The 23823-nt window shown below is 47.4% G+C and overlaps 1 protein-coding gene across 1 annotated transcript in view; it reads right to left on the reverse strand.

The window, feature by feature from the left end:
• The window catches only part of LOC132818436 (probable G-protein coupled receptor 132), a 101842-nt gene extending 78269 nt beyond the window's left edge, over positions 1 to 23573 (reverse strand). Inside the window, exon 1 of the mRNA XM_060829493.1 lies at positions 23467 to 23573. The gene's annotated coding sequence lies outside the window, so the exon portion shown is untranslated. The remainder of the gene's footprint in view (positions 1 to 23466) is intronic.
• Positions 23574 to 23823: the final 250 nt, after the last annotated feature.

Consider the following 23823-nt stretch of genomic DNA (forward strand, 5'->3'; position numbering starts at 1 on the left):
TCAGTGGAAGATAAAATGTTGTTTCTTGAGGTTGCCCTGTGTGGTTCATTGGAACGTTGCAGCAGGGTCCTGGACACACTTGGGGAGGGGGAGGGGGGTGACCGCTTTGCAGAACACCCACACTCTGCCCCCCCAAAACTGACCCTGAGCTTCCAGATGCCAGCCCCTTCCACACACCACCCTGTTCCCCTGGCTAACATCTCTGCCTCAGGCTCACTGCCCTAGGGATTCTTCCCCCTGTCCTCTAATTGTACCCCCCACCTCAACATTCCCCATTGGTCACCTGACACATCCATCTCCAAGGTGATCCATCTTCCCAGCCGATCAGACTCTGGTCTATCCAGTCAAAAGGCCTGTGATCCCTATCCCATATTTTCATTTAACAAGCAAACACAGTGGTCCAAACTGCCTGAATTGAAACCAATTTATTTAAAAGCCCCCTTGTGAATTATGTCATAACGGAGATAATGCTTTCATTCCTGCAGATTTCTGGAAATTTGGAAAACTGTCCATTCATTAGATTGACTTTGGATCCAGGACACAGATTTGGAAATTGTACTGGTGTTGCTTGTGGGAAGAAGAATAGAAAAAAACTCTGAGTCCAGTCAGAAATCCTGACAGGGATAAGGCCAGGGACATCCTACTGGGACAAGGGTGATCGAAGACTCGGATAGGGATAGCTACAATGTGCTCCTTCAGCCTTAGGTCTCGTTAGTCACAACCTGTATTACATCAACAAGCTTCCGGTCAGGAAATCCTCTCACTGACAACCTCTAACCACACAGAAGGCTGCTTGTCAATTATTTCCAACAGCCTCACCTTTAAGGAGATGGCGTGTCTGACAGAGAGCTAAGGACAAGTCAGTTCCTGACTTCACCCACTCTCTCGCCATCTCCCTCAAACTCTCCCTCACCCACACCCTCACCATCTCCCTCATCATCTCCCTCACACGCACCTTTATCATACTCTCCCTCACGCACTCCTTCATCATCTCTCACATCATTTTCCTTGCCCACTCCCTCACTATCTCCCTCACCCACTTCTTCATCATCTCCCTCATCCACTCCCTCATCCATTCCCTCACCATCTCCCTCACCCACTCCCTCACCATCTCCCTCACCATCTCCCTCACCCACTCCCTCACCATCTCCCTCACCATCTCCCTCACCCACTCCCTCACCATCTCCCTCACCATCTCCGTCACCATCTCCGTCACCATGTCCCTCACCCACTCCCTCACCATCTCCCTCACCCACTTCCTCACCATCTCCGTCACCATCTCCCTCACCATCCTCCTCACCATCTCTGTCACCATGTCCCTCACCCACTTCCTCACCATCTCCCTCACCCACTCCTTTATCATCCTCTCCCTCACGCACTCCTTCAACATCTCTCTCACCATTTTCCTTGTCCACTCCCTCACTATCTCCCTCACCATCTCCGTCACCATCTCCCTCACCCACTTCCTCATCATCTCCCTCGCCATCTCTGTCACCATGTCCCTCACCCACTCCCTCACCATCTCTGTCACCAAGACCCTCACCCACTCCCTCACCATCTCCCTCACCCACTCCCTCATCATCGCCCTCACCATTTCCCTCACCACTTCCCTCACCCTATCCCTCACCACCTCCATCATCGTCTCCCTCAACCACTCTCTTGCCATCTCCCTCACCCACTCCCTCACCATCTCCCTTAGTTGAGCAGCAGGCAGATCTAGCTCAGGGCCAACATCCTGCGATCAACAAAATGATGTCTGCAATCCCCGGGTGAGAATGTTGGTGTAATATCCATTTCAGATGCAAGGATACAATCCCTTAGGCCCAGTGGTCATACTGGAGCTTGTTCTGTGTGGACCTAAACCCTAACAAGCAGCAGGGACCAATCAAAACCTGATACAAATCCTCAAATTCCATCACAGCTCCACCCCCTCCCCAATTCAATAATCCCCTCAAGTCCCAGCATGCTCCAAGATCTCTTTGTTCCTCTATTTCTAACCTCAAGATTATTCCAAGTGCTAACACTCCATGGTAGCCACACGTCCAGCTGTCTGAGCCCAACATTCTGGAAATCCACCCCCCCTCCCCCCCCCCAAACTCCTCTGCCTCCACCCTGCATTGCAATATCCCTCTAAACTTTGTGGTTAGAGGTTGTTAGTGAGAGGGTTTCCTGACAGGAAGCTTATTGATGTAATACAGGTTGTGACTAATGAGACCAAAGGCTGAAGGAGCACATTGTAGCTATCCCTGTTCAGATCTCTGATCACCCTTATCCTAGTCAGGATCTCCGATCACCCTTATCCCAGTCAGGATCTCCGATCACCCTTATCCCAGTCAGGATTTCTGATCACCCTTATCCCAGTCAGGATCTCCGATCACCCTTATCTCAGTCAGGATCGAAAGGGAATGGGCAGCTGGCAGGTTTCCAAGACAGAGTGGGCAGGTAGTCAGGAATCCCCTGAGTGCGTCTCACTCTCCAATCAGTCATCACTTCAGCTTTTGTGAGCTGGTTCCAGTGGGGTTACTGAGTCACCTTCTGTCTTTTCCAACATGTATTTGACGGTGGGAGGAAGTGAGGTGAGAAAGAGGCATTCTTTCCTTTGTGATGTTGTTGTGGTGCCGTTGTTGGACTGGGCTGGATAAAGTGAGAAGGCCCATGACACCAGCTTATATTCCCAGAGGTTTATTTGAAATCACAAGCTTTCAGAGCACAGTGCCCTAACAAAGGGACTACGTTCCAAAAGCTTGTGATTTTAAATAAACCTGTTGGACCTAAACGTGGGGTTAATTACATTTTTCTTTATGAGCTGAAGGACAGAATGTAAGAACAGGGAGGTTTTTAAGACCATAAACCATTGTGGTGGGTCTGTCCTGGCTGTGGAACAGTCTGAGTGGACTTTGTCTTAAATTCACTTCTTTAAAATTTCTTTTTGTTTATTATATTATTCTGAACTTTTTTCCCTCAGAATTGTCCTCAAGGATCTGTACCTTGGGAACGAACATGGCACCTTAAGTGGCAACTTGTAAACTGTTCCCTGTACTCATGTAAGCACATGGGACAATAAAGCTAATCGACAGGAGCAAAATGAGGCCATTCAGCCCATCATTCAATGAGATCATGGCTAATGGCTAATCGGGCGGTACGGTGGTACAGTGGTTAGCACTGCTGCCTCACAGCGCCTGAGACCCAGGTTCAATTCCCGACTCAGGCGACTGACTGTGTGGAGTTTGCACGTTCTCCCCGTGTCTGCGTGGGTTTCCTTCGGGTGCTCCGGTTTCCTCCCACAGTCCAAAGATGTGCGGGTCAGGTGAATTGGCCATGCTAAATTGCCCGTAGTGTTAGGTAAGGGGTAAATGTAGGGGTATGGGTGGATTGCGCTTCGGCGGGTCGGTGTGGACTTGTTGGGCCGAAGGGCCTGTTTCCACACTATAAATCTAATCTAATCTAATAATCCTCAACTCCACTTTCCTGCCTTTTCACCATAACCATTAATCTCCTCACTGATTAAAAATCTGTCTCTATCTGCCTTGACTATTCTGAATGACCCAGCCTCGACAACCCCCTGTGGGAAAGAATTGCACAGATCCACTCCCCTCAGAGAGGGGGGATTCCTCCTCATTCACAGCCCTAACTCAACAACCCCTTACTCCCTCAGCCCATACCAATCTTCCAAACAACATCCCAGACACAGCCCCCTCCCCTATTCCTGTAACCCTTCATTTTCCATGTCTAACCCATCAAGCCTGGGCATCCCTGGATACTGTGGGCAATTTAGCATGGCCAATCTACCCTAACCTGCAGACACGGGGAGAATGTGCAAACTCCATACAGACAGTCGCCCGAGGATGGAATCGAACCTGGGTCCCTGGCACTATGAGGCAGCAGTGCTAACCACTGAGCCACTGTGTCTATAAACCGCAACAGAATCTTTGTGACTTTTTCAGCACTTGCCTTCCGACTTATTTCTTCTGTCACCAACAGATTTACCTTGTCTTAACTAGTCTAAAGGCAGGTATATTAAGGGGTGGTAGGTATAGGACAGATGTTAGGGGTAGATTATTTACTCAGTGAGTCATGAGTTAATGGAATCTCCTGCCAGTAACAGTGGTGGACTCTCCCTCTTTATGGTCATTTAAACGGACATTGGATAGGCATATGGAGGAAAGTGGGCTAGTGTAGGTTAGGTGGGCTTGGGTCGGCACAACATCGAGGGCCGAAGGGCCTGTACTATGCTGTATTTTTCTATGTTCTATGTTACTGCACACAGTTCTGGTCACACAGGAAGGATGTTATTGCACGAGAGAGACTACAGAGCACATTTACCAGAATGTTGCCGGGAATAGAGATAAACTGGATTTGCTTTCTTTGGAACACGGAGAGATATAATGAGGGTGTGAGGAAATTGAGTGAATAGGAGGGTGTATTTCCCTTGGCAAGGGAACAAAACTTGGAGACATCGGAATCAATGGGAGGATTTGAGGAAAGTGGAGGAAAAGTGGGAGCTGGAAGTCATTGGCTGAAAGGTTGGTAGGAGATAGAAACCCTCATCGCGTTTCAAATAATATTGATTATATCGTGAAGATCTGTAGCCTACCCACCATGTGGACCAAATAAATGGACCCTGTTCACAAAATCATGAAGGGTATAGACAGGGTGGATAGAGTTAAGCTTTTTCCCAGGGTGAGGGATTCAATAAAGAGAGGTCAGGTGTTCAAGGTGAGGGGCGAAAAGTTTAAGGGAGCTACACACGGTAAGTACTTCACACAGAGGGTGGTGGGTGTTTGGAACGCATTGCCAGCAGAGGTGGTAGAGGCAGGCACGGGAGATTCATTTAAGGTGTGTCTGGACAGATGCATGAGTAGGTGGGGAGCAGAGGGATACAGATGCTTAGGAATTGGGCGACAGGTTTAGACAGTGGATTTGGATCGGCTCAGGCTTGGAGGGCCGAAGGGCCTGTTCCTGGGCTGCAAACTTGTCTTTGTTCTTCTGAAAGTGGGGTTAGGCTGGATAGTTTTTACACAGATAGGACACCTGAGTGATCATCTTCTCTGAATCCTGACCATTAAAGACTGAGCGAGAGAGAGAAAATGAGAGAGAGAGAGAGAGAGAGAGAGAGAGGTAAGACATGTAAAAGGGAAAATGACATAGAACGTAATCAGATTTAATGAAAGAGGGGGTGAACGTGTGTGTATGTAAGAGAGAGGGCACAAGGGAGGATGTAAACATGAGAACCTGAGAGAAAAAGCTTTGAGAGAAAGTCTGTGAGAGTGACATAGAGTGCGAGACAAAGTAAACGAGAATGAAGGAGTGATGATTCTGATCTGGCAGATGGTTCCGCCTGCATTGTACTGAGGTGCAAGATTAAAAAGATAGTGAGATAAAGGTGAGAAACTGTTGAGAACTTCTGAGGTGCCAACTGCCTATCACATACCACAGTAAATTTCTCAATGGAATTCACTCCTTCTCTCGGTCCCCCAGTAATGAAAACCTTTTGTGATTTTTAGTGTTAATCCCAATCCCCCCAGCTACCCTGCCCTTCTCCTGCTTCAACAACTGAAGGCCACCGTAGGAGCGCCATCCAACTGAGCAGCAGACTTTCGGGGTTAGCCTCCCCAGTTGTTCCTGTTTCGATGACCCACTGAATCATTCAAACACATCCTTGTGAGCTCCAGCACTCCCAAATCTTCAGGCAATTACTAACGGGAGGGTCACATCTGTGCAAGGAAGGGAGGGTACTGTGTGTGTGAGGGGTGTCAGACATGTAGAGGGAGGAATGAGGGCTGAATGGTGGTCAGACATGTACACGGAGGGAGTGTGGGGATGATAGACGTGTAGAGGGAGGGGGTGAGGGTGTGTGGGGGTGTCAGACACATAGACGGAGGGTTGAGGGTGTGTGGGGGTGTCAGACATGTCGAGGGAGGGGTAGGGGTTATGTGTGGGGGTTGAAAAATGTGTTGCTGGAAAAGTGCAGCAGGTCAGGCAGCATCGCAGGAGCAGGAGCAGGAGCAGGAATCCTGAAGAAGGGCTTATGCCCGAAACGTCGATTCTCCTGTTCCTTGGATGCTGCCTGACCTGCTGCGCTTTTCCAGCAACACATTTTTCAGCTCTGATCTCCAGCATCTGCAGTCCTCACTTTCTCCCGGTATGTGTGGGGGTGTCAGACATGTAGATGGAGGGGGTGGGGGTGTGTGAGTCATGTAGAGGGAGGGGTAAGGGGGTGTGGGTTTGACAGTTGTGTAGAGGGAGGGGGGTAAGGGAGTGTGGGGGTGTCAGACATGTGGAGGGAGGGAGTAATGGGGTGTGGGTGTGTCAGACATGTAGAGGGAGGGGACAAGGGGGTGTGGGGGTGTCAGACATATAGAGGGAGGTGGTGGGGGGTGTGGGGGTGTCAGACATATAGAGGGAGGAGGTGGAGGGATGTAGGTGTTTCAGACATATAGAGGGAAGGGGTAGGGGGAGTGTGGATGTATCAGACATATTGAGGGATGGGGTAGGGTGTGTGGTGATGGCAGACATGTAGAGGGTGGGGGTAAGGGGTGTCAGACATAGAGAGGGAGGGGGTGGTGGTGTGTCGGGGTGTCAGACACATAGAGGGAGGGGGTGGGGGTGTGTGGGGGTGTCAGACATGAAGAGGGAGGGGGTGGGGTTGTGTGGGGGTGTCAGACATGTAAAGGGAGGGGGTGGGGATGTGGGGATGTCAGACATATAGAGGGAGGTGGTGGGGGATGTGGGGGTGTCAGACATAGGAGAGTGTGGGGGTGTTAGACATGGAGAGGGAGGGTGTGGGTGGGTGTGTGGGTGCTGGAAGAGGATTTCCATTCTCCAATCTCACCCTATTTCAGTCTGGAGCACTTTGGAGGTCACTACCTCTGGCCCAGTCAATCATCCTCCATCCCTCAGACTCTTCCACTCCTAATGTGTCTGCCCCCAGTCCCCCACTTCAGCTCCAACCATCAACACCGTCTTACACGTCCCACGTGTGTGTTCTGCAGCCCTGTGACCTGTGACCTCTCCAGTATCCCTGCCCAAAGGCCAGAGAAAGTCGCCTGAATGGTGACTGACTGTGGAGGGTCTGTGCCTCTGTCCCTTCCTGCTCTCCCTCCATACTGAGAGCGTCCAGCAGGAATCACAGAATTGTTCCAGAGCATTGTATCTGCATCAGGTGTATCCCCTCGTGACAACCCCCTGCCTTTTCCCCATAACCCTGTATACCATTTCAATCCAAATAACCAGCCCTCTTGAATGCCTCAGTTGAAATAGCCTCCATCACATTCCCAGACAGTACATTCCTGACCCTAACTATTCGCTGAGTGAAGCATCTTTTCCTCATGTCATCCTTGTTCCCTTTGCATATCACTTTACGTCCGTGCCGTCTCGGTCTTCCTTTTATGAATGTGAACAGTTTCTCCCTCTCTATTCTGTACAGGCCCCTCATGGTTTTGAAAATGTTGATCAAAGCTGCTTGTAGCTGCCTTCTGTCCCAGGAAAACAATCCCAGCTTCCTCAGTCTATCCTCATCGCTGATGTTTCTCATTCCTAGAGTCATTCTTATCAATCGCTTCTGCACCCTCTCCAAGTCATTCACATCTCTCCAGTAATGTGGGGCCCACAGCCCTGGACACAGTACTCCAGCTGGGGGTCTAACAAATGTCTTGTACAAGGTCAACATCACTTACCTGCTCTTGTAATCTCTGACCTTGGTAATAAAGCCAAGGTCGCTGTGTTCTATCTAACAGCTGTCTCCACCTGTCCTCTCAGTGACAGGGATCTGTGCACATACAGGCCAAGGTCGGAATGGGATCCTGGGGGTGTGTGAAATCTTTCTCATCAGGCGGATGAACTCATTCTGAGACCTCTTTCCACATGCCTCCCCAACAAGTGACGGATGGGAGTTACATCTGCAGCCGTTCCCTCGGGATTACTCATCAATGCTGAAGACCCCAGGCCAATAGAGCCATATAGTCATAGAGATATACAGCATGGAAACAGACCCTTCGGTCCAACCTGTCCATGCCGACCAGATATCCCAACCCAATCTAGTCCCACCTGCCAGCACCCCACCCATATCCCTCCAAACCCTTCCTATTCATATACCCATCCAAATGCCTCTTAAATGTTGCAATTGTAACAGCCTCCACCACATCCTCTGGCAGCTCATTCCATACACGTACCACCCTCTGTGTGAAAAAGGTGCCCCTTGGGTCTGTTTTATTTCTTTCCCCTCTCAACCTAAACCTATGCCCTCTAGTTCCGGACTCCCCCACCCCAGGGAAAATACTTTGTCTATTTATCCTATTTATGCCCCTAATAAATCTCAATAACGTCACCCCTCAGCCTCCAAGACTCCAGAGAAAACAGCCCCAGCCTGTTCAGCCTCTCCCTATAGCTCAGATCCTCCAACCCTGGCAACATACTTGTAAATCTTTTCTAAACCCTTTCAAGTTTCACAACATCTTTCCAATAGGAAGAAGACCAGAATTGCATGCAATATTCCAACAGTGGCCTAACCAATGTCCTGTACAGTGGCAACATGACCTCCCAACTCCTGTACTCAGTACTCTGACCAACAAAGGAAAGCATATCAAACACTTTCTTCACTATCCTATCGACCTGCGAATCCACTTTCAAGGAGCTATGAACCTGCACTCCAAGGTCTCTTTGTTCAGCAACACTCCCTAGGACCTTACCATTAAGTGTATAAGTCCTGCTAAGATTTGCTTTCCCAAAATGCAGCACCTCGCATTTATCTGAATTAAACTCCATCTGCCACTTCTCAGTCCATTGGCCCATCTGGTCCAGATCCTGTTGTAATCTGAGGTAACCCTCTTCGCTGTCCACTACATCTCCAATTTTGGTGTCATCTGCAAACTTACTAACTGTACCTCTTATGCTCACATCCAAATCATTTATGTAAATGACAATAAGTAGAGGATCCAGCACCGATCCTTGTGGCACTCCACTGGTCACAGGCCTCCAGTCTGAAAAACAACCCTCCACCACCACCCTCTGTCTTCTACCTTTGAGCCAGCTCTATATCCAAATGGCTAGTTCTCCCTGTATTCCATGAGATCTAACCTTGCTAATCAGTCTCCCATGGGGAACCTTGTCGAACGCCTTACTGAAGTCCATATAGATCACATCTACTGCTCTGCCCTCATCAATATTCTTTGTTACTTCTTCAAAAAACTCAATCAAGTTTGTGAGACAGATTTCCCACGCACAAAGTCATGTTCACTATCCCGAATCAGTCCTTGCCTTTCCAAATACATGTACATCCTGTCCCTCAGGATTCCCTCCAACAACGTGCCCACTACTGAGATCAGGCTCACTGGTCTATAGTTCCCTGGCTTGTCCTTACCACTCTTCTTAAACAGTGGCACCACGTTTGCCAACCTCCAGTCTTCTGGCATCTCACCTGTGACTATCGATGATAGAGATATCTCAGCAAGAGGCCCGGCAATCATCTCTCTAGCTTCCCACAGAGTTCTAGGGTACACCTAATCAGGTCTTGGGGATTTATCCACCTTTAACCGTTTCAAAACATCCAGCACTTCCTCCTCTGTAATCTGGGCATTTTGCAAGATATCACCATCTATTTCCCTACAGTCTATATCTTCCATATCCTTTTCCATAGTAAATACTGATGCAAAATATTCATTCAGTATCTCCCCCATTTTCTGTGGCTCCACACAAAGGCCGCCTTGCTGATCTTTGAGGGGCCCTATTCTCTCCCGAGTTACCCTTTTGTCCTTAATATATTGGTAAAACCCTTTGGATTCTCTTAATTCTATTTGCCAAAGCTATCTCATGTCCCCGTTTTGTCCTCCTGATTTCCCTCTTATATATCCTCCTACTTTCTTTATACTCTTCTAAGAATTCACTCGATCTATCCTGTCTATACCTGGCATATGCTTCCTTCTTTTTCTTAACCAAACCCTCAATTTCTTTGTCATCCAACATTCCTTATACCTACCAGCCTTTCCTTTCACCCTGACAGGGGTATACTTTCTCTGGATTCTTGTTATCTCATTTCTTAAGGCTTCCCATTTTCCAGCCGTCCCTTTACCTGCGAACATCTGTCTCCAGTCAGCTTTCGAAAGTTCTTGCCTAATACCATCAAAATTGGCCTTTCTCCAATTTAGAACTTCAGCTTTTAGATTTGGTCTATCCTTTTTCATCACTATTTCAAATCTAATAGAATTATGGTCGCTGGCCCCAAAGTGCTCCCCAATGACACCCCAGTCACCTGCCCTGCCTTATTTCCCAAGAGTAGGTCAAGTTTTGCACCTTCTCTAGTAGTTACATTCACATACTGAATCAGAAAATGTCTTGTACACACTTAAGAAATTCCTCTCCATCTACACCTTTAACACTATGGCAGTCCCAGTCAATGTTTGGAAAGTTAAAATCCCCTACCATAACTACCCTATTATTCTTACAGATAGCTGAGATCTCCTTACAAGTTTGTTTCTCAATTTCCCTCTAACTATTGGGAGGTCTATAATACAATCCCAATAAGGTGATCACCCCTTTCTTATTTCTCAGTTGCACCCAAATAACTTCCCTGGATATATTTCCAGGAATATCCTCCCTCAGCACAGCTGTAATGCTATCCTCTCTTGCCTCCCTTTCTATCCTTCCTGTAGCATTTGTATCCTGGAACATTAAGCTGCCAGTCCTGCCCATCCCTGAGCCATGTTTCTGTAATTGTTATGATTTCCCAGTGCCATGTTCCTAACCATGCCCTGAGTTCATCTGCCTTCCCTGTTAGGCCCCTTGCATTGAAATAAATGCAGTTTAATTTATTAGTCCTACCTTGTCCCTGCCTGCCCTGACTGTTTGACTCACTCCTGTTCTCAGCTGTACCTGTCTCAGATCGATCTCTTTCCTCACTATCTCCCTGGGTCCCACCCCCACCTTACTAGTTTAAATCCTCCCAAGCAGCTCTAGCAAGTCTCCCTGCCAGTATATTAGTCCCCTTCCAATTTAGGTGCAATCCGTCCTTCTTGTACAGGTCACTTCTACCCCAAAAGAGATTCCAATGATCCAAAAATGTGAATCCTTCTCCTGTACACCAGCTCCTCAGCTATGCATTCATCTGCTCTCTCCTCCTATTCCTGCCCTCACTAGATCATAGCACTGGGAGTAATCCAGATATTACTACCCTTGAGGAACTCCTTTTTAAATTCTTGCCTAACTCTCTGTAATCTCTCTTCAGAGTCTCAACCTTTTCCGTTCCAATGTCGTTGGTTCCAATGTGAACAATGACCTCCTGCTGGCCCCTCTCCCCCGTGAGAACATTCTGCACCCACATCCTTGATCCTGGCACCAGGGAAACAATACAACATTCTGCTTTTTCTCTGCTGGCCACAGAAACGTCTGTCTGTCCCTCTGACGACAGAATCCCCTAACACAATTAATCTCTTGGAAGCCAACGTACCCCTCATTGCATTTGAGCCAGTCTCAATACCAGAAACTTGGTTGTTCGTGCTACGTTCCCCTGAGAATCCATCACCCCCTACATTTTCCAAAACAGCATACTTGTTTGAAATGGGCATATCCACAAAAGACTCCTGTCCTTCCTGGAGTTAACCCATCTATGTGACTGTATCTGAGACTTTCCCCCCTTCCTATAACTGCCATCCATCACACACTGTTGCTGTTGCAAATTCATCTTCGCTTCTATCTGTCTCTCCAACCGATCCACCCGATTTGTAAGATTCGCATCCAACAGCATTTATGGCAGATATAATCCGCAGTAACCCTTAAACTCTCTTTAAACTCCCACATCTGACAGGAAGTATATATTACTGCAAAGGCCATTTTTGCTCCTTCACAATCTACAGACCCAGAAAATAACACAGTCTTATTCCTCTACAAACACTGCCCCAGGTTAAACTAATAGCTATGGCTTATAGTTTAAGTTTAATCAAGAGACTTATCTCCAAAAACATATCATCAAGAAAGAATCCACTGTACCCCCTACTGCAGCCTTTCTCTCGGACAGACTTAAAACAACCATTAACTTCTCTGATTCTGCATTGTGAACTTCGCCCAACAGTTCCTCCAAGATTAGTTGTGAATTTCACTGTTTGTTAATTTTCCCAGATGCACTCCGATAGCCAGCGATACATTAATTCAAACAGCAAAGCAGTAACTGTGCAGGTTTTCTCTCTCTCTCTCTCTCTCTCTGTCTCCTGCACTGTTTTGACTGTTTTTTCCCCAAAGTTCCTAAACAATGCAACAGCATATAAAACAGTAATTGCTGCTCCTGGAATTCGAGGAAATCACCTCCAACACCTAAAATACCTCAAAAAAAAGGAGTAGCTCTTACGGTCAGAAAGTTTTCCCATTCTCCATCTTGGATCACCCAGAACCCGGAATACTGGAGAGTGTGGTGTTGGAAAAGTACAGCAGGTCAGGCAGCATCCGAGGAGCAGAAGAATCAAGGTTTCAGGCACGAGCCGTTCATCAGGAAGAATGACACTGAGAGAGTAGACAACTCCTAATATCCACATGGGATTTGGCAGGGTTTATTGTGTTTCTAATGGAGACCTGGGCTTGGAGTGAGGTGGGTGGGTCTGACAACGGGGGTTAATTCCCAGAAACACCGCACCCAGCTGTTATTTACTGTTTTACTTTTTTTACTGCTGTCAAAGGTCACAGCATCCGAACCCAGGGCACGAATAGGCAGCTTTGTGGGAGGTTCATCATCCGACTGCTTCCCCCAGGCACCAGCACCAACTGGCTGATCAACGATGAGGGGGAGAGAGATTCATATTGTGTCTGGGTCCCTTCCTGCTCTCCCTGTGTCGGGTATTGTTCCTGTGCACCGTGGTCTACAGCAGTTCTGCTCACTAACACCAGTCTCCTGCCTTTTCCCCATATCCCTGTGCATCATTTTAATCTACATTATCATCCAATACTCTCAACTGAACCTGACTTGGCTATCTGCTTTCATGTGAATCCCAGTGGTTTATTGTTGTAGCAATCATCAACAAAAGAAAATAATGTAAATAACAAAGTCGAGTTGCCCAATCACAGCTGCATTAACATCGCCACAGAATCCCTGCCAATATGTTAATTTTGTTGCTCTCTTTACACAGATTCTGCAGCACTTTCTGGTAATGTTGTGCCGAAGTTTGCTGAAGATGTAAACTCAGTTGGAATAGCAGCCTCTGGGGAAGAGCACGGTGGCACAGTGGTTAGCACTGCTGCCTCACAGCGCCAGGGACCTGTGTTCAATTCCCGCCTCAGGCGACTGACTGTGTGGAGTTTGCACGTTCTCCCCGTGTCTGCGTGGGTTTCCTCCGGGTGCTCCGGTTTCCTCCCACAGTCCAAAGATGTGCGGGTCAGGTGAATTGGCCATGCTAAATTGCCCATAGTGTTAGGTAAGGGGTATGGGTGGGATTAGCTTCGGCGGGTCGGTGTGGACTTGTTGGGCCGAAGGGCCTGTTTCCACACTGTAAGTAATCTAATCTAAAAGGGTTGAAAAGCTGCAAAGTTACATTGAGCCCACTGAGTTAGCAACTGGAACACATTGTGGGGAAGTGTGAGGTTAGCCGTGAAAATAGAAAAGCAGAACACGACCAAAGAGGTGTGAAACCTGCACGTTTGTGTTCACAGCAAAACGGCGTACGTGTGAAGATGGTCAACACAAAGATTCAGCAGGAAGTTTGAAAGGCAAATAAATTAAACGAAACCAAAGATCGGCTGATGCTGGCAATCAGAAACAAAATCAGAAATCACCAGAAAAGCTCAGCAAGCCTGGCAGCATCTGGGAAGAGAAAGCAGATTAATGTTTCGGGTTCGGTGACCTTTCCTCAGAACTGATGGTAGCGAGGAAAATTTTAGAAGTCACATGAGTTCACCTGATGAAGGGGCAGCGCTCCGAAAGCTTGTGATTTCAAATAAACCTGTTGGACTGTAAGCTGGTGTCATATGACCTGACACCTGGTCCACCCCAGTCTAACATCATCGGAAAATGCTGAAGATGGATGGGGGGTGGTGGGTGAAGAGGGAAGGAGTAAACGGGAGATGGAGATAGAGACAGAAAGATAGTTGGTCAAATAAAGGAATGGGTAAAGGCGTGGGGGGATGAATAGCTGCTAATGAGGACTATTAGCTGACAATGGGGTGGTTTATGGTAGCAGCCCATGTGATGACATGACCTAGTGTTTGAAGATTGTGGTGAAGACCTGAGAGAAGGTGCTCGCACCATAAAATGGTTGAGTCCAGAAGGCTGCAATGAGATGCTGTTCTTCCAATTTATGCTGAGCTTCACTGGAGCACTGCAGCAAGCCTGAGACAGAGACATTGGTCAGAGAGAACAGGGTGGGGTGTTGAAGTGACAGTTCACAGGAAGTTCACGTTCATTTCTGCAGGCTGAATGTAGATGTTCCACAAAGGGGGTCATCTAATCTGCGCTTCATCTCCCCAATGTGGAGGAAACCACATTGTGGGCAGTGAGTACACTAGACTAGACTGAGTGAAGTAAAGAGAAATCATTAGTTCACCTGGAAGGTGCATCTGAGCCCCTGGAGAGTGGGACGGAGTTACAACGGAAGGTGCTAGAAGGCTGTGGGGGGAGCATTGGAAGTAAAGGAAGAGTGGACCAGGTTCCCCAGAGGGGATGGTCTCTGTGGAAGGGAGAGGAGGGGGATATGTGTCTGGTGGTGGCACCTAGCTATAGATAGCAGAAATGGTGGCTGATGCTCCTCTGTTGATGGGATGGTAGGTAAGGACAAGGGGAACCTTACTGCTGCTGTGCTTTATGACTTAAAAGGCTCACAATGTCATTGAGTCATTGAGATGTACAGCACGGAAACAGACCCTGCGGTCCAACTCACCCGTGCTGACCAGGTATCCTAAATAAGTCGAGTCCCATTTGCCAGCATTTGGCCATTATCCCTCCAAACCCTTCCTGTTCATATACCCAACCAGATGCCTTTTAAATGTTGTAATTGTACCAGCCTCCACCACTCCCTCTGGCAGCTCATTCTACACACATCACCCTCCGCGTGAAAAAGCAGTCTCTTAGATCTCTTTAAATCTTTCCCCTCTCGTCTCAAATCTGTGCCCACTAGTTTTTGATTCCTCTACCCTGGGGAAAAGACCGTGTGTATTTACACTATCCATGCCCCTCATGATTTTATAAACCTCTATAAGGTCACCCCTCAGACTCCGATGCTCAAGGGAAAACTGCCCCAGCCTATACAGTCTCTCCCTATAACTTAAACACTTCAACCCTGGCAACATCCTTGTAAATCTTTTCGAAACCATTGAAGGTTTGCAACATGATTTCTATAGCAGGGAGACCAGAATTGAGTGCGAAATTCAAATGTGGCCTAACCAATGTCCTGTACAGCCGCAACATGATCTCCCAACTCCTGTACTCAATACTCTGACCAATAAAGGAAAGCACACCCAACACCTTCTTCACTATCCTATCTACCTGCGACTCTACTTGCAATGAACTATCAACCCGCTCTTTGCTCAGCAACACTCCCCTGGGCCATACCATTAAATGTACAAATCCTGTTCTGATTTGCCATTCCACAATGCAATACCTCACATTTATCTAGATAAAACACCATCTGCCACTCCTCGATCCATTGGCCCATCTGATCAAGATCCTGTTGTAATCTGAGGTAACCTTCTCCATTGTCCACTACACCTCCCATGTTGGTGTCATCTGCAAACTGCAATGTTATGCAGGCATTTGCAAAGTTTAACCTAAGGTAGGATTCAGGAAATTTCTAAAATCATAAGTTTAGAGGGAATGATCACCTCCATCCTTTTAGGGGAAGGAGAGTTTATTTAATGGCTCGGAGCTGAGTGAAGAGGATACAGGTTGCGTTTACCTGCAATCTCACGCTTCAGAAAATCACGGATAGACAATGGCTATACCCATTCAGTAGAAAGTTTGTGTTAGGCAAACACCAAGATGAGGGGGGGATCTGACTGAAACATACAGAATATTGAATGGCCTGGACAGAGTGGTCATTGGGAAGATGTTTCTGTTGGTAGGAGAGACTAGGACCCAAGGGCACAGCCTCAGAGTAAAGGGAGGACCTTTCAGAACGGAGATAAGGAGAAACTTCTTCAGCCAGAGTTCATTGCCACAGAAGGCCAGGTCATTGAGTGTATTTAAAACAGAGATAGACTGGTTCTTGATTGCCAAGGGGATCAAAGGTTACGAGAAAGAGGGAAATGGGATTTAAAAACCTAGCAGCCATGATTGAATGGCACAGCAGAACTCAATGGGTCGAATGGCCCAACTTCTGCTTCTTCGTCTTATGGTCTTAACATCCACAATTCCTCAATCACGCTGTAGCCAATTGGTGCTAGGGAAAGGCACGTTATAGCAGAACGGCCTGTAGTGGAGATGCAGCTGATATGTTTGAAGCATTCAGCTGATAACTCCAGCCAAAGGCAGGACGCTGGGGTTCCATTCAAGAACTGAAACAGGAATCAGGTGAGTCTGTGGAGTATTTCACATCTAGATTTGAAAAGGCAGCCAAAAAATGTCAATTCAAGGACAGAGATGGGTAGCTGCCAGGTCAATGATTGAGGGCTCTGCATAGTCTCCAGGACAAACTGATATCATTGGAAAGGCAGCAAAGTGACTGCTACATTGGCAGGTGGGCCCCGGGGCAAAATACAGCGCCTGAGGATTGGTGGTTTCGGCGTTGGTTGGGTCGAGTGTAGAAAGTGGCATGGTGTGAAGGAGTGATAGTGGTGAAGGAGTGATGGTGGTGATGGAGTGATAGTGGTGAAGGAGTGATGGTAGTGATGGAGTGATAGTGGTGAAGGAGTGATGGTGGTGATGGAGTGATAGTGGTGATGGAGTGATGGTGGTGATGGAGTGATAGTGGTGAAGGAGTGATGGTGGTGATGGAGTGATGGTGGTGATGGAGTGATAGTGGTGAAGGAGTGATAGTGGTGATGGAGTGATAGTGGTGATGGAGTGATGGTGGTGAAGGAGTGATAGTGGTGAAGGAGTGATAGTGGTGAAGGAGTGATAGTGGTGATGGAGTGATGGTGGTGATGGAGTGATAGTGGTGAAGGAGTGATAGTGGTGATGGAGTGATAGTGGTGATGGAGTGATGGTGGTGAAGGAGTGATAGTGGTGAAGGAGTGATGGTGGTGATGGAGTGATGGTGGTGATGGAGTGATAGTGGTGAAGGAGTGATAGTGGTGATGGAGTGATAGTGGTGAAGGAGTGATAGTGGTGATGGAGTGATAGTGGTGAAGGAGTGATGGTGGTGATGGAGTGATAGTGGTGATGGAGTGATAGTGGTGATGGAGTGATGGTGGTGAAGGAGTGATAGTGGTGATGGATTGATGGTAGTGATGGAGTGATAGTGGTGATGGAGTGATAGTGGTGATGGAGTGATAGTGGTGAAGGAGTGATAGTGGTGATGGAGTGATAGTGGTGAAGGAGTGATAGTGGTGATGGAGTGATGGTGGTGATGGAGTGATGGTGGTGATGGAGTGATAGTGGTGATGGAGTGATAGTGGTGAAGGAGTGATAGTGGTGATGGAGTGATAGTGGTGAAGGAGTGATAGTGGTGATGGAGTGATGGTGGTGAAGGAGTGATGATGGTGATGGAGTGATAGTGGTGAAGGAGTGATAGTGGTGAAGGAGTGATGGTGGTGATGGAGTGATAGTGGTGAAGGAGTGATAGTGGTGATGGAGTGATAGTGGTGAAGGAGTGATAGTGGTGATGGAGTGATAGTGGTGAAGGAGTGATGATGGTGATGGAGTGATAGTGGTGATGGAGTGATGGTGGTGAAGGAGTGACGGTGGTGAAGGAGTGATGATGGTGATGGAGTGATAGTGGTGATGGAGTGATAGTGGTGATGGAGTGATGGTGGTGAAGGAGTGATAGTGGTGATGGAGTGATGGTGGTGAAGGAGTGATAGTGGTGATGGAGTGATGGTGGTGATGGAGTGATGGTGGTGATGGAGTGATGGTGGTGATGGAGTGATAGTGGTGAAGGAGTGATGGTGGTGATGGAGTGATGATGGTGATGGAGTGATAGTGGTGATGGAGTGATGGTGGTGAAGGAGTGACGGTGGTGAAGGAGTGATGATGGTGATGGAGTGATAGTGGTGAAGGAGTGATAGTGGTGAAGGAGTGATAGTGGTGAAGGAGTGATGGTGGTGATGGAGTGACGGTGGTGATGGAGTGATGGTGGTGATGGAGTGATAGTGGTGAAGGAGTGATAGTGGTGAAGGAGTGATGGTGGTGATGGAGTGATAGTGGTGAAGGAGTGATGGTGGTGATGGAGTGATGGTGGTGAAGGAGTGATGATGGTGATGGAGTGATAGTGGTGAAGGAGTGATGGTGGTGATGGAGTGATGGTGGTGATGGAGTGATGATGGTGATGGAGTGATGATGGTGATGGAGTGATGGTGGTGAAGGAGTGATGGTGGTGAAGGAGTGATGGTGGTGATGGAGTGATGGTGGTGAAGGTATCGTTGTCAGTGATGAGCTGGCTCAGGACTGACCGATGGACCCACTTCAAGTTAAATCTTTCTTTCTTTTCCCTTATTCATAAATTATTCAAAATGGCACCACATCGAGGTGATGCAAGAAAGCTTTTCTCTCTAATTTATTGTATTCTTACTTAAAATACCTGCAGCAATAAAGTCAAAATCAAATCAAACAGAACAATGTGGGAAACCAGCCAGCAATGCTTATATAAAAAGGTATAATTTTCATTGTGTCTTCTGTCACGAACCACAATGGTTTTGTTTCCTGAACAATTGCAAAATGCTGCAGCCTATCTCAGTAAACCAGAAGATGCAAGGTCCAGATATTATGGTCTGTTGTCGGGTTTACATCGTGCCACAGAAACTGAGTTAAATTAGGGGAGAAGCCTGGGGAAGCTGGAGAGACATCGATACTTTCTCAGTGACCAATTCAGGGCCGGCCCCAGAGGAGACAGGAAATTATAGTCAGGGATCTTCCTGGGTTCATCTCTCAGAAATAGAGTCTCACCAGATACACTGCCAGCTGAATACAGACCAAACATTCCCCTTCCCCGACCGTCAAACACCACCCCAGCCCAACCACATCTCAGACCTTGATCAGATGGGCCAATGGGCCAAGGAGTGGCAAATGGGGTTTAATTTAAATAAACGTGAGCTGATACATTTTGGAAGAGCAAATTAGAGCAGGACTTATACACTTAATGGTAAGGACCTGCGAAGTATTTTCAATAAGAATGGCGCTGGAAAAGCACAGCAGGTCAGGAAGCACTGAGTCATTGGCCTAATGCTCCATCTCCTACCATGACTTTGTCTAGCCCACAAGAGTGCACTGGGCTGAGGGATCTGAACTTCAGGATGGAGACAGAGTCAGCCATACTCTGGAGAACCATCATAGTTTTCCTACAGTGTGGGGTCAGGCCATTTGGCCCATTGAGTCCACACCAACCCTCCAAACACTATCCCACCCAGACCCAACCCCTTATCAAATCCCTGTAACCCTGCATTCCTCATGGCTCACCCACCTTGCCTACACATCCCTGAACACTCCAGGCAATTTCCCATTGCCAATCCACTGCACATCTTTGGATTGTGGGAGGAGACCGGAGCACCAGGAGGAAACCCATGTAGACACAGGGAACATGTGCAAACTCCACACAGACAGTCACCTTACAAGCCTTAAGCTAAAGTAACTGGAGAGCTGGCAGTATTTTGGAACAAATCGGAATGATGTTTTTTTTTCAAAGTGGAGGTCAGAACCTTGAGAAAAATCTCCAGGTTGTGCGAGTGGAATGTCAGTTAGTGTGATGTGAGAGAGAGATGAATCTTCCTCCAGCTCTCTGGAGAAGTGTCTTTCCAAAGGGAAAGTGCAGTGACACAGCAAGCAGTGAGTTTGACAAAATGTCCATTGACAGGGCTGACTCAGAGCTTTGATGGTGGCTCACATATCTCCCTGAGAATGTACAAGGTCGCTACTGAAGATCAGAAAACAAGATTACTTAACACTGAATTACATAAGTGGAGGGGGAAACCCCTGAGATAGAGTCATAGAGATGTACAGCACAGAAACAAACCCTTTGGTCTAACTCGTCCATGCCGACCAGATATCCCAACCCAATCTAGTCCCATTTGCCAGCACTTGGCACATATCCCTCCAAACCCTTCCTGTTCATATACCCATCCAGATGCTTTTTAAAAGTTATAATTGTACCTGCCTCCACCACTTCCTCTGGCAATTCGTTCCACACACGCACCACGCTCTGTGTGAAAATGTTGCCTCTTAGGTCCCTTTTATATCTTTCCCCTCTCATTCTATACCTATGCCTTCTAGTTCTGGACACCCCATCCCAGGGAAAAGACCTTGTCGTTTACCCTATCCATGCCCCTCATGATTTTTAAAATCTCTATAAGATCATCTTTAAACCTCCGACGCTCCAGGGAAAACAGCCCCAGCCTGTTCAGCCTCTCCCTATTGCTCAAATCCTCCAACCCTGGCAACATCCTTGTAAATCTTTTCTGAACCCTTTCAAGTTTCACAACATCCTTCTGATAGGAAGGAGGCTAGACTGAACACAGTATTCCAAAAAAATGGCCTAAGCAATATCCTGTACAACCGTGACATGATCTCCCAACTCCTGTACCATTCCTGACAAAGGGCTAATGCCTGAAACGTGGACTCTCTGCTTCCTCGAGTGTTGGCTGACCCGCTGTGCTTTGACTCTCCAGCATCTAGAGTCCTTCCTTTCTGCTGTGGAGTGCTACTGAACAAAAAGACCTTGAGGTGCAGCTTCATAGCTCCTTGAAAGTGAAGTCATAGTAGACAGGATGGTGAATAAGATACTTGGTATGCTTTCCTTTATTGGTCAGAGTATTGATTACAGGAGTTGGGAGGTCATGTTGCGGCTGTACAGGACATTGGTTAGGCCACTTCTGGAGTACTGTGTGGGGTTTGCACATTTTCGCCGTGTCTGCGTGGGTTTCCTCTGGGTGCTCGGGTTTCCTCCCACAGTCCAAAGATGTGCAGGTTAGGGTGGAATGGCCATGGGAAATTGCCCCAAAGTGTCTAGGGATGTACAGGCTAGGTGGGTGAGCTGAGGAAAATGCAGAGTTATAGGGATAGGGTAGGGAGGGTGGGGTTGGGTGGAATGCTGTTTGGAGGGTTAGTATGGACTCAATGGGCCAAATGGCCTTCCCCAGACTGTAGGAAAACTATGACGGATCTCCAGAATATGTCTGACTCTGTCTCTATCCTGAAACTGAGATCCCTCAGCCCAGTGCACTCTTATGGGCTAGACATGTTTATGGTAGGAGATGGAGCACTGGGCCACTGTCCTAGTGCAAGACTGAGAGAAGGAGTGATTTCTTCACTCAGAACCTGGTGAAGTTTTGGAATTCTCTTCCCCAGAGAGGGATCAATGTTCTGTTGCTGAGATTGATAGATTTGTGAATACCATAAAGATTAAGGGCCCTGGGGAGAGAGTGGGAGGGTGGTGATATGGACAAGTAAGCAAACACTTGCAGATGGGGAACAGGTGAAGTCCCATGTCTTGGCAGGAGGAGTAAAAGATCAGACTCGATGGGAGGAGTGGCCAACTTTGGCTCCTGTTACTATGGTAGCACAGTAGAAGATCATCCATGGTCCTGGAAAATGGTGGAATCAGCCCCAATGGGCTGAATAATCTCCTCTTGTTTTTCTAGACATTTTAACTGGGGAAAGATAGGGAATACAGTCCCACAGAAATGAACAGAGAAAGATTCTGTCAAAGAAACAGATGAATGTTTCTTTGGCGTATGTTGAGGAAAGTGAATTGTCTTCAAGTTCCAGTGATTTACAGAGAGCTAGTTGATTATATGCTGTCTATTAAAGGTTTGGAAATTGTCATTTATTGCCTCTTGCCACCTTCTTCAATCTATTTGATTTTGTTTTGAGTTTCATATCTCCTCCATCTCAAAGGGTGGAAGGGTTTGCTTTTTAATCAACAATTTGTGGTGCACAGCCATTGCTCCCCAAACCTTGAACTCCTCACCATCAAATGCTGCCCCTTCTATCTATCACGGGAATTTCCCGCCTCTGCACTAACTGCTGTGTTCATGCTGACACAAGCAAAGGTTGAGGAAGCTCTGGATGTGCTGTACTCCACCAATAACACCCTGGAGACGGAAAACCCCACGGCCCTGTTTATTATAACTGGTGACTTCAATCAAGCCAACCTAAAGAAGGTGTTGCCCAAGTACCACCAGAACATTACCTGCCCCACTAGGGGCCCGAACATTTTAGACCACCGCTACACCACTGTGAAAGATGTCTACCGCTCCATCCCCCTGCCCTCATTTTGGAAACTCTGACCACCATGCAGTGTTTCTTCTCCCACTTGCAGGCAAAAGTTCAAGCAGGAGACCCCCCCCCCCCCCCCCCCCCCCCCCCCGCCTCCTCACAGATACAGGTCCAGTGCTGGGCGGAGGAAGCAGAGGATCAACTCCGGTACTGTCTGGAATCGGCTGATTGGGGCCGTGTTCAAACAGTCTGCAAAACCAAGGAACCCATTACTGACTTTCGGCGGGATGTTACTCATGCCCCCCAGCACAGAGGTGGAACGAGTGGAGAGTGTCAAGCTCCTGGGAGTGGTCATCCACAACAAGCTTTCTTGGACGCTTCATGTGGACGCACTGGTTACAAAGGCCCAACAATATCTCTTCTTCCTCAGGCAACTGAGGAAATTTGGCGTGAGGGTGAATACCCTTGCCAACCTTTATAGGTGCGCCATCGAGGGCATTCTGTCTGGATGTATCACTCCCTGGTAGGGCAACTGTACCATTCAAGATCGGAGACGGTTACAGAGAGTGGTGAACTCGGCCCGGACAATCACAAAAGCCAACCTCCCATCTATAGAATCCATCTACCAGGCCCGCTGTGAAGGAAAGGCCACCAGCATTCTCAAAGATCCATCCCACCATGGCGATGCTTTTCTACAACCTCTCCCATCGGGGAGAAGGTACAGAAGCCTGAACACATGCACCAGCCGGTTTCGAAACAGTTTCTACCCCACTGTTGTTAGATACTGAATGGACTCACAAACTCTTAACATTCGCCTGTACCTGTGTTTTTGTTTTTGCCACTGTATACCTGTTATTTACTATCTGTGCTTCTTAACTCTGTGATCTGCCTGTATTGCTCGCAAAACAACGCTCTTCACTGTGCCTCGGTACACGGGACAATCAATTCAATTCCTCTGCAATTTTGAGCGTTTTCATATAAACTCCAACTAGATCTAAGCTCACTCAAGAACCTTTGGTTAATTTATATAAATACCAGCAGAGAACTGTACCTTGAAACTGCTGTCATTTAACTTAAACATGAAATGAAATAATCATCAACCTTGCATTTATATAAAAAAACACACAATTTGCAACTCACAATCCTCCAAAACACTTAATAACCAATAAAATCTATTTGTTTAAAAGTCTTACCTCAATGAAGGAACTAGGTAATGACAACTCGACTCAAAGTGTGCCCTCTGTCTCTCTCCCAATGCCTCACCTTCTCAATCTTCCAGTTTCTCTCTCCCTACTAATCTGAGCACCTCACTGTGTCATTCTCTGTGTGTCAGCCTCTCTCTGTGTCTCCAACAATCTGAGTCAGATTTTTTAAAGCTACTATTTCAGTTCTCACTGGGTTAAAATGAGACAGGAAGTGGGTTTAATTTCAAACAAAACTTTTTTAAAAATGTATTTTCCCAGCTGTGTACTGCTCAGACTGAGACACCAACGTTAGCTGTTTGAAATGAGTTTTATCTGTGACCGAGTCAGCTGTAACAGCAGTGATGA

The sequence above is a fragment of the Hemiscyllium ocellatum genome, chromosome 8 (genome assembly GCF_020745735.1).
Source record: "Hemiscyllium ocellatum isolate sHemOce1 chromosome 8, sHemOce1.pat.X.cur, whole genome shotgun sequence".
Classification (NCBI taxonomy): domain Eukaryota; kingdom Metazoa; phylum Chordata; class Chondrichthyes; order Orectolobiformes; family Hemiscylliidae; genus Hemiscyllium; species Hemiscyllium ocellatum.